This window comes from Aedes albopictus, chromosome 1 (assembly GCF_035046485.1).
Source record: "Aedes albopictus strain Foshan chromosome 1, AalbF5, whole genome shotgun sequence".
Lineage (NCBI taxonomy): Eukaryota > Metazoa > Arthropoda > Insecta > Diptera > Culicidae > Aedes > Aedes albopictus.
Window position 1 is genome coordinate 49,290,770 of NC_085136.1, and position 12,926 is coordinate 49,303,695.

At 38.9% G+C, this 12,926-nt stretch overlaps 1 protein-coding gene across 3 annotated transcripts in view; it reads left to right on the forward strand.

The window, feature by feature from the left end:
- Positions 1 to 12,926, forward strand: part of LOC109416129 (PDZ domain-containing protein 7) — a 589,320-nt gene that overhangs the window by 201,599 nt on the left and 374,795 nt on the right. The window lies entirely within an intron of this gene.

The following is a 12,926-nucleotide window of genomic DNA, read 5'->3' on the forward strand; positions in this document are numbered from 1 at the left end:
AGGTGGGTCGGCCACACTCTACGCAGGGGCGGAAACGAAATCTGCAAGTAAGCGTTAGATTGGAACACAGAAGGACATCGCAGCAGAGGCAGACCCAGAGGATCATGGCGGCGCAGCCTCAATAACGAAATCAAGCAAGTCGACAGAAATTTGCCTGGTCACAGGTCAAGGCGATGGCCGGCAATCGCCCAGGATGGAAATCTTTCAGTTCGACCCTCTGCACCACCGTGGGTGCCCAGGACAGAAAGTAAGTCAGTACAGTCCATTCTCTACATGTCGATGTTCCACATCTCGATATCTCTCCCTAACTCGATGGTTTGATCGGTCCCTTCAATCTGCATACATTCTACCTTTCTACGTGTCGATATCTCCTTATCTCGATATCTCTCTATCTCGATGCGATCTTGTTCGTTTTTGTTCTAGATTTTCTCTCTATATGTCGATATGCCCGTTTTTACGGGTTGCTAGATCGCGTTTCTTAGGTGCAAAACATTCTGGGAATGCGAAGTGACATCTGTTGTTAACTAGGAAACTAGTTACGGACGGTTTTGCAATCTAGCATTACAAATTGGTTTTTGAATTCGATCTCTCCCTATCTCGATGGTCCCTTCAATATCGAGGTGTAGAGAGTCAACCTAGGAGTCAACTGCATCAAGCTGAAGCTGGCTTTATCGACGGCCGGTCAAAGTAACGAAGGGCGGTGTGCATAACTGCGTAAGGGCGTACGAAAAGAAGCTTTAGGTTAAGTGAGCGACTGGAAATCGAACTCGGGGCCCTTATACATGATTCATTTATACAAAAATCGCATTGCGAGTCAATTTGTAACTTCGCAGATAACAAACCTTTAGGTACAAGAAATACAAACTCGATTATAATTTCAAATTATTTGTCCTTCCTTCTCTTCTCATTCCAGGGATTGGAATTTTCCAGGTAACGACCAAGTGAACAAAAAAATCGACTAAAACAAAAGAAAACCTTGTTAACCGGGGAGTGCTGCTGCAATTGATTGTGTCTGCGCTTTTTTTCTTCCTGTGACAAATACCCGGTGCCCCCGTCCGTAGCCTATAGTGACAGCTCGTGAATTGTTTGGTAGTGTCTTCTTAAGTCGGAAGAACAACCGACGAGAAAAGTATTAAAAAAGTATTAAAAGAAAAATAAAAATATCTATTAAAGTTTAGAGCACAGCCTGCTGCTTGCCTGCCAAGGCAGCATTTTCGTTTGGATCGGAATCTCGTCGTCGTCGTCTCGTCGAGTGAAATGCCGTAGCCATTCGGCGAGGACGTCGCGACGCCACCGGTGATGGGCGCCCTGAGCAGCAATGGGAAAAATGAAGAAAAATGTTTGGATCGCGCGCGCGTTATATAACTACTAAAATAGAATCCATCAGCCAGCGGTGGCAACAACACGGCAGCAGCGTTGTCACTCGGGTGTGTTGTAGCAGAGAGCTCGCATCGTCCTCACAACCCGTTTCGTGGCCTGTTCCTCGACGGTTGGCGGCAGACGAGCGAGAGCGTCGCGGTCCGTTGAATCTGTGTGGCCTCCTGGCCGCCTGGGCACGCCAATGTGAGCGTGTGAGTTTCAGTGTCTCGTGTGTGAGCAACCGTGCGCTCGCGAGGTCGTAACAGGCGGAGGTGGTGGGCGACTACTCAGATGACGCTGGCTGGCTGCTGTGTAGTCTACAGTGGTTGACATGACTACCACGTTGCTGTCGTTGTCGTTGTCGTCGTCGTCGTCGTAGTTTGCTACGATGAGTGGAAATGCCTACGGCAAAATGATAAATAATTTCTGAGATTATGCTTTGAAACGAGCAAGAACAAGAAGAAACATCAGTGAAGCGTTACAAGGTGAAAACCGAGCGCTTCTCGGACACGAATCGGAAAGAAAATCATCCACATTTTTTTTTTCTCTAGAGGTAAGTGTCGATTTCATACATGCGAATGAAAGATAATTGAATTGTTTCCGATTGAATGTGGGGGAAGAGACTTTTAAATGACGATTTTGACAGGCAAATCGAAGATCAAAGCGATTTACTCCCACGTGACACACAGATTGTCCCCATGGGGTAAATTTGCGTTTTAGTCAATTTGATGAATTCGCTTTCGAAGAGCAATTTGGAAAGCAGCCTCAATATTGACTGTGGTCTTGGTAAAAAGAAAGAATCTCAATCAAAGGATGTCAGCACAGCACGGTAGAGGAAGATAAGATACTTGTTTCTTGAAAGTCGTCTCATGGGGTGCTTTGATGCTTGCCGGAAATCTGACGTCTGGTGATGGAATGTGTTTGTTGTAGGAGGAAAAAGAAACTCCTGGCAGTGCATCACCGGATCACAAGGTAGGGCAAAAATGCAAAAAAAAAAAAATCAACCTCACATTACATCGTTGCCTTTATTGGATTCAAAGAACATGAATCTTATTGCTTATCGAAGGAAATGTTTCCTTTTATTTATCGAGAAGATGCCTTATCGATTTTTGTTAAAGTACATTTCTATGAATAGTGGTGTCGGTTGCTCTCCGACTTAATCCGATATAAATTTCATTGGAATGCGCAATTTTTTATTCAAGCGTAACAATAGAGTTAATAAACTGTAGAGGACGAATGTCGCTGCTGTTCCCTTTTTTCTCGTTTGCAAACATGCCGGGTATCTATCTGTCAAACTGCATACTTTTTCGCTTTGACACTTATATTTCTCCCTATCTTCGCCAGCAAAAGATGTTGCGGCGGCGACGCCAGCGACATTCTTACTCTATAGTTTATTAGCTCTATTAGCGTAACAGGTGCGTAACAGGTGCGTAACTTAAACGTATTAGAGGTATAACAGGAAATCAGTGATGGAATTACTCTCATCATGAAGCAATTCGCGAGTGTAAAGCCAACACAAGCCTTACTCACGATTCCGAGAGTAAAGAGTGTGTGAGTTTATTCGCACCCGCCTGCTTCGTAAGCAAGAAGCAAAACAAAAACAGAAACACTCATGAGTTTTTATCGTGAAGAACTAGTGGAGCAGCGGGAAGTGCATTTTATTGTGGTTATAATAGCAAATTCAGTGATTATCAGTGCCGGATTTGGGCTTCGGGGGGCCCGGGGCAAACCCTCGAAAGTAGCCCCCAAAATTAAGATTTTGAAGATTTAAATCATGTATAACGGTTTTTGTATATTCTGTGTTTTTGTACATTATTCGTATTTTTATTATTTTTATTGTTTTTTGAAATTTAAGAAGAAATTTTTTTACACCATTGTTTTGATTATTCCAACATTTTTTTAAATTTATTTTCAATTGTTTTCATGATGTTGTATTATTGTTGGAAATATACAGGCCACCAAATATCAAGTGCTTCTGATGTCTTTTAAAAAATGAACCAATTCCAATCTAACTATCAACAATTTCGACGAATTTTTAAAATAAATGAAAAAAAATATGACGAACTTTTATTATAACATTTTTGCAAAAATTTCAAGATGCTGCATACAAATTTATAGTGTAAATTTCATCTTATTCAGATTGAACTATATTTGAAACTCTCATCCGAATTTATCAGCATATTTTAATACTTAATGTCCAACCTAGAATTATGCCTAGGGGCAAGACACTGTGCAGCGCAGAATAGCTCCGGCGCAATTCGGAGCAAATCTACTGATCAATAGTCGATCAATTTCCTTGTCTCCAAAAGCAGAAAATCGGACAAGACTGCTCGATTTTTCCCAGTTAACGCTTTGCGAAAAGCAGTGCGATCCAGCGAAATTATGAGCAACATTCTGAAAACAAATTTACACTCGTTATCTCTGTCTTGTCCCTAAGAATATGCAAACATTGTATTTAGGATAGAAATATTTTACAAATAATTCAAGAATCAGGTTGAACAATGTTTGGACTCTAACGAGTAACTGATGCAATAAATTCTCAAAAACTTGGGTGAAACCCAAAACGTAAATATGTAAATCCACTGCTCCGAAACATTCTTGGACACCAGGTTTTCTAAACTGTCCCGTATATCCTGAACCTCTTTAAGAATCATTATCTTCTCTTTCTCATTAAAACTTCTGTCCTGAACGAAGTGATGTAGATTAGTATTGAGCAGTTGTGAAAATTCAGATTATGAAATGATCTGGATACCCTCAAAGAACTCAATTTTAGCTACTTTAGGATTGGTATAAAATATATTCGTCTATTAAGGTGCATTTTTTATGGTTTCGTTATTCAAAATATATAGTGCTTCGGGATTGTTGGGGCCCCCCTTAATCGGGGGGCCCGGGGCACTTGCCCCCTTTGCCCCCCCCTTAAATCCAGGCCTGGTGATTATCCAACATAAACTAATGCTTTATGCTTCATTGTTCCTGAAAAGCAGTACTGCCAGTCGTTAAAATGCGTTTTTTTTTTTACAAAATGCAAAAAAAACTCACGAAGCTTCGCGAATCACATGCGAGTGCTTGCCAGCTTCGTTTACTCACGAATAAAGAAGTGAGAGTATTCTTGGGTCTCTATTGTTCACGAGCAGGTTTGTTTAGCTTTGTGTCTGTTCAGCTGCAATCTTCATCATTTTCCATCTCTGAGTCGGAGTTGGTTCGGGTTTTCTTCGCTCCCTCTGCGTGTTCCTTCGTTGTGTTTGCAGGCGCTGATAACTGGTCTGTGAGATATGTATTGGTTTTGCTGCACGGAGCTGTGGTTATGAGATTAACCACAGCAGGCGATCTGGTACGTTTATCTGTCCAATGAACTGTCACATTAACAATGCACAATGGGCCCAGAGCCGTATTTACGAAGACAAAACTGTTTGTGCCTGAACCTTAAGCTTTAGATACATGGTGTCGTTGGGAAAGTTTCTTCTTATTTGTTGACCTTTTTTTATAATCATTGGAAAAATTAGGGTGGTCCCTCTAGTTTAGTTGATCCAAACATCTGCTTTTTAATAGTTTTATGTACGTTTTCAGAATGTTCTACAAAGTTGGAGTTATTTAGAGCAAGTTTGCCGAAGAAACAAAATTAAAGAAATTTTGTTTCAGTAGGGTCTCTGAAAGTTAGCGAAGAAATCCTTGGATAAATGCCTTTAGAAATCCGACTTTTTCAAACAATTCCTGGCAGAATATCTGAAGGAATCCAAGGTAAATTCTTAAAGAAAGCTAAGAAGGATGTTCGGAAGAATTTATTTTTAGAGATACATTACTCTGAGGAATACTTGAAGATACGCCTACAGAAACATCAGGTGGAATTCCTAAATGAATCTTTTCAGAGATTTTTAGAAGAGTTTCTGGAGAAAACCTCCAAGAAATCCCTGGTGAAACAAACGGACAAACTTTTGTAAAGACATTCTAGAAGACTTCACTTTAAGAGTTTCACCTAAAAACTTTTTAAAGGATTCGTGTTGAAATGCCTAGAATATACTTCTGGAGTAAGTTCCGAGTGAATCCGAGAAGAACTACCTTAATGTATTCTTTGAGAATATCTTGGAGAGACTTCTGGGATAATGCAAAGAGATTCGAAAGAATTCATGAATCTCTGTATGAATTCCTGTCGAAATTCCTGAAGAAATTTATGCTGGAATCACTAGAGGAAATCATGGAAAGGAATTCGAATGAGTGTAATCAGTTTCGTACCTTTTAATTCCGCCCAATGTTGCTTATCCTTTGACAGATACACGTATTTCGACTACCACTTGTAATCTTCCTCAGTGTTAGTTATCCACTGATTACACTCATTCGAAGAGGGTATTCTGCTTAGAGGGTTCGAAAAGTCGGTACAAGATGGAAAGGAATGCCTGAGAAATTTCGGGAACTTCTATTGGAATCCGAGATGGAGAAATTTCCTGAAAAAGTTCCTGGTTAAGTTCGTGATCCAATATCTTTTTGAAGGAATCTTTGGATGATATTCTAAATGTATCCCTAGAAGATTTTTTGAACGATAGCCTGTAAAGTTGAAAATTTTTGAGAAGTTCTTGAAGAAATTTCAGATGCAATCCGTGGAGATGTTCAAAAGGAATTTTGAAAGCTTATGTGAACAAAATTTGGGTGAAATTTCAGAAATTTTTAATGGAATAATGTTTATTTTTTTATTTTTTAAGGATTTTTCCAGCAAATTTCTGAAGCAAAGAGATGAATTTCTGAGGAAGTTCATGGAAGAATATTTGGAGAAATTTAGTGGTCTTTAGAGAATCTTTGGAGGTAATTCAGAAGGTATCCCTGGAGGACTTTATGAAACAATCACTGAAACATCTTCCAACTTCTGAAGAAAATTTTGGAGAAATAAAAAAAATCGGAAGAGTTTCTGAAGGAATAACAAAAGGATTTTCTAAATGTGTTCCTTGATAAATTTCCTAAAGTATCCCATGAATATTTTGTAAGCAATTGCTGGTCTGAAGGAGTTCGTGAAATATTTTTCAAAAGAACTAGTGGAGGGATTTCTTAACGAATTCTTAAACTAGATTTTTGAAAAATCTTCTATGAAGTTTTTGGAGAAAAATTTTAAGAAATTTTCATTCGAATTTCCAAATAAATTCATAGAGAATTTTTAAAGCAACGCATGAAAGTTTTTCTAAAAGAATTGATTACAAGTTCTATTTTTGTGGTAAATATACTATTTTAACTTGTAAGCATTTTCCTAGGTTTAATGCACATTTTTATAGTGCTCTAAAGTAAAAGAGCACTACGATGATAGCTATGAAAGCAACTAATGCTGCGAACAAAAGGTGACCTGCCAGAGAAAATACGATTACTGGATATACTGATGGACCAATAACATTTATGAAACCTCGTCATCCTGCGGTCGGAAATGGTTATCCAATAGGGTAGCTGGGCAAACATTCATGTTGTGTGTTGTGTATTTGTCCAAATGTGATGTTCCATTTTATTTCGCATGTGTAAGGTTCCACTACAAATTGTTATATTTTAATTTGCATTTGTAGTGCTCCAATATTTTCGTAATAAGTTCCTCAAGAGTTTTTCAAAGGTACGAGGGAAAATTTGACAGATTTTTTGAAAAAAAAAATCCTGGAGGAAGTTTTCAAGGGCGAATTCCTGTGAAAATCTCGGCTAGTAATTTCTAAGGTATAAGTGCAAGACTTTCTTTGGGAATACTTGGAGAAATTTGTTGAGGAAATTCTTTTTGATTGATCTTTGGAAAACTTCCTAAAAGCCTTTTACGAAATAAATCTCTATCAAATCCTGAAGGAATCCAGAACGGAATCTTGAAGCAATCCCCCAGAAATTATTGTGTTTAACCCTCCCCTCCCCCTTTCGTGACTACGCAATTGCTTCGGAACACCTCTGAAAGAATTTCATCCTCTGAAACACCTCTGGAACGTTCCTGTAATCCCCTGAAATCCTTTGGTAGCCACTGGAACAACGGGGAAACTCCACAAAAACCTCTGAGAACCCTTATAAAACTCCGATACCTCCTAGAATATACCTGAAATCCCTTTAAATTCCCTGGAATGCTCATGAAACTCCCCAAGGCCCCATAAGGAGTTGTTCATAAACCACGTAGATTTTTTGGAGGGAGGGAAGAGTGTTTGTCTGGCATAAATCTACATCTCATGAAAATTTCCAATTTTTTTGTGTGCACAATATTCTACGTGGGTCTACGGGGGTGTGAGATGATCATGCTATGATGGTCCCTGCAATGCCCCTGGGACCTCTTGAAGCACCCTTCAATTCCGGGAACACCCTAGAAACCCTATGAAACTCTGTAAAACCCCCACTGGAACATTGTGGTACACCTCTAGAACTCCTCTACATCTCCATAGAACCCCACGAAACGCCCATGAAGCTAAAATGCCCGCTACTGGATACCTCTGGAACACTTTGTTTTTCTCCTAAACCAGGGGGGGATAATTTGCTCTAGAGTTATCCGGACAAAAGGTCCAGGTAGTGTGGGTTTAAGGACGGTATTCTACAAAAAAAAAAGTGAAAACCAGGACTACTCTTTCCTCGACCCACTAAACAACATTCCTATGGTGGCCTTCGTCTCTCCGGAACCACAAAGTGGGCATTGCTTCAGAGAGGGGCTAGTGTTCTCGGAACATTCCTGGGACCATCTGAAGCCCCCTGGAGTGCCTAGGAACCTCCTAAAACTCTATAGAACTTCCCTGAAACATCCTAAAACCTTCTGAAGTCCGCTAATATCCCCTTGAACCTTCTGGCACACCCCTGGAACGACTCTTAAGCCCTTTGAAGACCCCTGGATCACTCATGGAACCCTTTAAAATACTACTGAAATTCCATGGAACCCACTGGATCAACCTGAATTGCCACTGAGACACTTCCGAGAAAGTAGAGTGCTGATTGCTTTGTTTCTTATTTTTGATTAAAAAAAAAATAGAATTAAGAATGAAGGTTAACAAAAAGTGATGTATTAAAGCTGCGACAGGCGAGCGAATGCATCATCAATTCCCATCCTAGCTAACACAAAGTCTTTTATGATGATGAATAAGATGCTAAAGTGGAGGCCATATGCGTACATGCTTCCATTTAACCGCATGTAAAAGGTGCGTATATCGCCTCCACTTCTGCATCCTATTCAACATCATATGCGATCATGTGTTGACTGGGATTCCTTCTTTACCTCATTGACCAGCAATCTGTAGTAGCTGGTGTCATTGATGCTGAAAAATGTGAGGTCACCCCCATTTGGACACTGCGGATGTCTGTAAATACCAACGAATATCTGGGTGAATTCTTGTGAAACTTTAACTAATCAGGAGGTACAGTAAAGCGGTAAATCAAATTCCAACTCAATACCTGTGTATGATTAACTGTGAAAGCATGTCATCCGTTTATTTAATCTAGCCCTCGCCGAGGTCCACAATAAATCAATTGATTCCAGAAAACCTACACACTTCACCAAATTCTCGCAAACTTTGCACCTCCCTGCCAAACTGATTTTGCAATCAATCATCCTAGCGCCCCTCGACCCATCGCGACAATGCATGGCGCCGACGACACGGAATGTGACATCAGCTGCGCGCTGCCTTTGATCGATTCTCTTCCTCTTTTTCGGGAAACTGTGCTATGCCCTCTGCCCTGCCAAGCTTGGAGGCTTGTCATGGCATCCTCGTGTACGTCATCCAACGGGGAAATTTATGCGCGCCTACCACGACCCCGGCCACGGCAATCTACAGCAAGTACGGACGGTATGAAAAATAAAAACACCAATTTCAACAGCATTAAAAATCCATTCCGTTCCGAGCCATTATTTCGGGCGGGAGACGAGCGCAAAAGACGGCTCAAGTAATATGAAATAAATTTTCGCCGTATTGTACAGTACACGGGCCAGAGAGTCCGGACCGTAAATGGCGGGAACAAAGACGACGCCCTCGTTTTTCCTCCCGACCTGACGACGACGACGACAGTGTGTAATAAAGTCCAGTCGGAACCACGTTGTTGGGAAAGCGAGTGCAATAACACGGTGCTTTTCCTAATTTTCACCCAATTTCCAAAACGCGGGATGGAGCGTGGAAATATGTGTGCAATTGTTTGACGGGTCGTTTCAACGCTGTTTTTTTAAACGGGTTTGTTCAATGCGAGGGTGTCGATCTAGCGGTACTTTCAACATACAGTCAGGCATCCTTATTGACACATAGTCATTAGACTGGGTCAACAAAGGCGATTTTTCGGAAAAAAGCTTTTTCGATTCCTTTTAGTGTCCAAAACAACTGTGCAAAATTTGGGAGCGATTGGTTGCGTCCCCGTATTCCGCATTGCGAATGAAATTTGTATGGAATTTAGTATGGGAAAATGTGCTTTTCTGCATTTTTCTCATAAATTGAAATTTTTTGTCTCAAACAATCTAACTAATGACGTTGAAGTATAGCCTAGGATATGCCGAAAAACTTTGCCGAAGACCGCAAAGTGATCCGACACTTGTGAAAAAAGTTAAAACGTACAGAACATTTAACATGTAAAAGAATAACATCAATAATAAAATCTCAATTTTTGGCCTAAGTTACCAGGCTAATAACTTTTTTCACAAGCGTCGGATCACTTAACGGTCTTCGGAAAAGTTTTTCGGCATATCCTAGGCTATACTTTAACGTCATTAGTTAGTTTGTTCTAGACAAAAAAAATCAATTTATGAGAAAAATGCAGAAAAGCACGTTTTCTCATACTAAATTCCATACAAATTTCATTCGCAAAGCGGAATACGGGGACGCAACCAATCGCTCCCAAATTTTGCACAGTTGTTTTGGACGCTAATATAGATTGAAAAAGCTTTGTTCCGGGTTGATACTATCAAATTTAAAGTTTCTCCATACATCCTCATTCTACCCGAATGTCTTATTTCTTATTACACAAGTAAATTATCCTAAAAATCCCTAGATAATTCCCCACGAATACTTCCAGGGATACCGCCAGAAATTCTTTCGGGGATTCTATCAAGAATTTATTAGAATATTTCAACAATTACTGAATAAAGATTTTCGCAGTATTTCCTAGATGGTTATTGTAAGAATTCATCAAAAGATTTCTTTCAGTGATTGCTTCTGGGGTTTTTCTTGCAAATTCTTCAAAAGTTTTTCAAGAAATTTCTCAAAAGATTGAGCTTACAACTGATTCGTGGATTTTCTCAGAAATTCCAACAGAAATTCCTCCTGGGATTCCTTGAGGGATTCTTTAAGAAATTCGTTCAAGAATTATTACATAAGTTTAAGTGTAATGGTATCTCATTTAAGAACCACTGGAAGTACATATCAACTCACATTGTAATCATATCTGGCCACGCACCGATCAGTGCTGTTTACTCTTCCTCCTTTCCAACCCCACCCCCCTATACAATTCCCAAGTAATTCTTCAAAGAATTTCTTCAGAGCTTCCTCCAGACATTTCTATAAACGTTTCTTCAAAATATGCAATTTCAGGAAAAAAAATCACAAAGGATGGAGGTTCTTTCAGAAATTCTCTCAGAAATTTATCTAGAGTTGTCCTTTTCAAAAATTTGTTCACACACTTTTTCAGAAATTATTTTTATGTTTTCTTCAAAGGTTCCTTAAGGGATTCTTTTCTGCTATTTATTTAAATATTCCGCGAAAAAATAAAATTAGGAGATTCTTTTGAAAGATCCTTGCAGGAATCCTTCCAGAAATTTCTCTAGCATTTTTTCCTTGGAATTACTTGCAGGGTTTCTCCAGGTGTTTCTCATATTTCATTACCAGTAATTAATATGATTTAATAAGAAGTTTCTTCAGATATTCTTCTAGGCATTATTACAGAAATTACTCCAGAGATAACTTTAGAAATTGCCTCTGGTATTTGTGACCAGGAATTGCTGCAGAGAATTTTTAAGAATTTCTTCTAAGAATTTCCAAGGGTATCTCAGAGAGTTTTTATGGTATTTGATGAGAAAATCCTTCAGAAATGGGTTTAAAAAAATCCTCCAGGGCTACCTTCACGAATTGTTCAGTAATTTTTGTGCAATTTCAGGAAGAACCCGATAAAAAAATTGAGAAATTTTTGAAGGAATATCTGTAAAAATTCCTAAAAAATATTTCACAATAAGTTTCTTGAAGAATCCGTGGAGAAATTCTTAGAGTTATCCTTATTAGAAATGCCGGTCTAGGGAAAATACAAAAAAAAAAACAAAAAATTGGAGGTAATCCTGAAGAAATTTCTGTATTTTGACCAGGAATTCCAGCATGATTTTCTCGATGGATAAAACTATATTTTGGACACATTTGTGCGGGAATTTTCAATAGCATCCCTAAAGCAATTCCTGAACAAATCTGGTGGACTTCCTGGATTCATCCAAAACCAGAACGTATTTCTGGAGGAATCTGTACTTTTTTTAAGAAACCACTGGCACTGGAAGAAATTATGAAAGATTTTTTTTTCCTGGAGAAATTTCCGATTTTTTCAAGCGACACCCAAAAATTTCTGAAGTATTTCCTGGTTGGTTTTCGGAAGGAATTCATAAAACATAACTCACAGAATTCTTGAGAAACGTGTGGAATATCTGAAGGAAACCCAGGAGAATGTGGATCGGACCTGGTGTGATAGTTAGAACACTTGGCTATCACGCCGGGGACCTGGGATCGAATCCCACTCCCGACAAACTCGCAAAGTGTGAGTTCTTCTTTCGGAAGGGAAGTGAAGTGTGGGTCCCGAGATGAATTATTAATTATAAACAATGTTATCAGATTTGCAAACTTAATACGGTCTGATTATTTTCATATAATACAAATTTATAATTAGTCATACTAACGGCAAAAACATAAATTTTTAAATACAGATGCTCTCAACTACTGAGATTAACAGGTTTCAAAAAAAAAACTCTGATGGCGAATAGAATAAAACTGGCGAAAATGTGTTAATTCTCCTAGATATGAAAATCGAATAGCTGGAGTAATTTCTGAAGAAAACTTTGGAAGAATTTTTGAAGAAGTCTGTGGAATTTTTTTAAAAGAAATCCTTGGAGAAATTTCTGGAGTAACTTTTGGTTTTCTTAAGGAATCTCTGAAAGCATTCATGTAAGAACCCGTGAATTTTTTTTCTCGTACGAGAAATTCTGAAGGTGGTTCTGAGGCAATTCATGGATAATAAAGAAGATAAAGAAGAAACGAAAAAAATCATGGAAGAAGTTCCATCCAGAAATTCGTTGAAAGTAATTCCGGAATTTCAGATCCATGGAGCAACATTGGAAGGTTTCCTGTTTTTTTTTTAAGTTCTTAAGTTGATTTCCGGGGTAATATGTAAGAAACATTGGAGAATATTGCAAAGAAAACTAAGTGCTTTCTAAAATTAATGGAAGATTCCTGAAAAATCTCTGATGGCAGTCAAGGGTGTAGGTACCAAGCTTGACAGTTCTACACAAATCAGCATGGTCCTGGTGGCAGTGGCCAATTTCTTGAAGATAAAGGATTTTTCTTTATTCTTGAGTTGTTTCTTCTGAAGTTCATAATTGTGCTTTTGGTAATAATCTACAAAACTTTCGTAAGTAATCAAAG